The sequence below is a fragment of the Mus musculus genome, chromosome 14 (assembly GCF_000001635.26).
Source record: "Mus musculus strain C57BL/6J chromosome 14, GRCm38.p6 C57BL/6J".
Lineage (NCBI taxonomy): Eukaryota > Metazoa > Chordata > Mammalia > Rodentia > Muridae > Mus > Mus musculus.
In genome coordinates, this window is record NC_000080.6 from 92,964,736 (window position 1) to 92,967,874 (window position 3,139).

Genomic DNA, 3,139 nt, shown 5'->3' on the forward strand with positions numbered 1-3,139 from the left:
TTATGTGTTTGCTAGGCCCCGGCATAGTCTCACAAGAGACAGCTACATCGGGGTCCTTTCGATAAAACCTTGCTAGTATATGCAATGGTGTCAGCGTTTGGATGCTGATTATGGGGTGGATCCCTGGATATGGCAGTCTCTACATGGTCCATCCTTTCATCTCAGCTCCAAACTTTGTCTCTGTAACTCCTTCCATGGGTGTTTTGTTCCCAATTCCAAAAAGGGGTAAAGTGTCCACACTTTGGTCTTCGTTCTTCTTCAGTTTCATGTGTTTAGCAAATTGTATCTTATATCTTGGGTTTCCTAGGTTTCTGGGCTAATATCCACTTATCAGTGAGTACATATTGTGTGAGTTCCTTTGTGATTGGGTTACCTCACTCAGGATGATACCATCCAGGTCCATCCATTTGCCTAGGAATTTCATAAATTCATTCTTTTTAATAGCTGAGTAGTACTCCATTGTGTAAATGTACCACATTTTCTGTATCCATTCCTCTGTTGAGGGGCATCTGGGTTCTTTCCAGCTTCTGGCTATTATAAATAAAGCTGCTATGAACATAGTGGAGCATGTGTCCTTCTTACAGTTTGGGACATCTTCTGGATATATGCCCAGGAGAGGTACTGAGGGATCCTCTGGTAGTACTATGTCCATTTTCTGATGAACCTCCAGACTGATTTCCAGAGTGGTTGTACAAGCTTGCAATCCCACCAGCAATGGAGGAGTGTTCTCTTTCTCCACATCCTTGCCAGCTTCTGCTGTCACCTGAATTTTTGATCTTAGCCACTATGACTGGTGTGAGGTGGAATCTCAGAGTTGTTTTGATTTGCATTTCTCTGATGATTAAGGATGCAGAACATTTTTTCAGGTGCTTCTCAGCCATTCGATATTCCTCAGGTTAGAATTCTTTGTTTAACTCTGAGCCCCATTTTTTAATGGGGTTATTTGATTTTCTGGACTCCACCTTCTTCAGTTCTTTATATATATTGGCTATTAGTCCCCTATCTGATTTAGGATAGGTAAAGATCCTTTCCCAATCTGTTGGTGGCCTTTTTGTCTTATTGACGGTGTCTTTTGCTTTGCAGAAGCTTTGCAGTTTCATGAGGTCCCATTTGTCAATTCTCAATCTTACAGCACAAGCCATTGCTGTTCTATTCAGGAATTTTCCCCCTATGCCCATATCTTCGAGGGTTTTTCCTACTTTCTCCTCAATAAGTTTTAGTGTCTCTGGTTTTATGTGGAGTTCCTTAATCCACTTAGATTTGACCTTAGTACAGGAGATAGGAATGGATCAATTTGCATTCTTCTACATGAAACCTGCCAGTTGTGCCAGCACCATTTGTTGAAGATGATGTCTTTTTTCCACTGGATGGTTTTATCTCCTTTGTCAAAGATCAAGTGACCATAGGTGTGTGGGTTCATTTCTGGGTCTTCAATTCTATTCCATTGGTCTACTTGTCTGTAACTATTCCAGTACCATGCAGTTTTTATCACAATTGCTCTGTAGTACAGCTTTAGGTCAGGCATGGTGATTCCAACAGAGGTTCTTTTATCCTTGAGAAGAGTTTTTGCTATCCTAGGTTTTTTTGTTATTCCAGACTAATTTGCTGATTGCCCTTACTAATACGTTGAAGAAATGAATTGGAATTTTGCATTGAATCTGTAGATTGCTTTCAGCAAGATGACCATTTTTACTATATTGATCCTGCCAATCCATGAGCATGGAAGATCTTTCCATCTTCTGAGATCTTCTATAGTTTCTTTCTTCAGAGACTTTAAGTTCTTATCCTACAGACCTTTCACTTCCTTAGTTAGAGTCTTGCCAAGATATTTTATATTATTTGTGACTATTGAGAAGGGTGTTGTTTCCCTAATTTCTTTCTCAGCCTGTTTATTCTTTGTGTAGAGAAAGGCCATTGACTTGTTTGAGTTAATTCTATATCCAGCTACTTCACCGAAGCTGTTTATCAGGTTTAGGAGTTCTCTGGTGGAATTTTTAGGGTCACTTATATACTAACATATCATCTGCAAAAAGTGATATTTTGACTTCCTCTTTTCCAATTTGTATCCCCTTGATCTCTTTTGTTGTCGAATTGCTCTGGCTAGGACTTCAAGTACTATGTTGAATAGGTATGGAGAAAGTAGGCAGCCTTGTCTAGTCCCTGAGTTTAGTGGGATTGCTTCCAGCTTCTCACCATTTACTTTGATGTTGGCTACTGGTTTGCTATAGATTGCTTTTATCGTGTTTAGATAAGGTCCTTGAATTCCTGATCTTTCCAGAACTTTTATCATGAATGGGTGTTGGCTTTTGTCAAATGCTTTTTCTGCATCTAAAGAGATGATCATGTGTTTTTTGTCTTTGAGTTTGTTTACATACTGGATTATGTTGATGGATTTCCGTATATTGAACCATCCCTGCAGATGAAACCTACTTGGTCAGGATGGATTATTGTTTTACTGTGTGCTTGGATTCGGTTAGCAAGAACTTTATTGAAGATTTTTGCATCGATATTCATAAGGGAAATTGGTCTGAAGTTCTCTCTTTTTGGGTCTCTTTGTGATTTAGGTATCAGAGTAATTGTGGCTTCATAGAATGAGTTGGGTAGAGTACCTTCTACTTCTATTTTGTGGAATAGTTTGTAAAGAACCGGGATTAGATCTTCTTTGAAGGTCTGATAGAACTCTGCACTAAACCCATCTGGTCCTGGGCTTTCTTTGGTTGGGAGACTATTAATGACTGCTTCTATTTCTTTAGGGGATATAGGACTGTTTAGATCATTAACCTGATTTTGATTTAAATTTTTTACCTAGTATCTGTCTAGAAACTTGTCCATTTCATCCAGCTTTTCTAGTTTTGTTGAGTATAGCCTTTTGTAGAAGGATCTGATTGTGTTTTGGATTTCTTCAGGATCTGTTGTTATGTCTCCCTTTTCATTTCTGATTTTGTTACTTAGAATTCTTTCCCTGTGCCCTCTAGTGAGTCTGGCTAAGGGTTTGTCTATCTTGTTGATTTTCTCAAAGAACCAGCTCCTCCTTTGGTTGATTCTTTGAACAGTTCTTCTTGTTTCCAATTGGTTGATTTTGCCCCTGAGTTTGATTATTTCCTGCCGTCTACTCCTCTTGGGTGAATTTGCTTCCTTT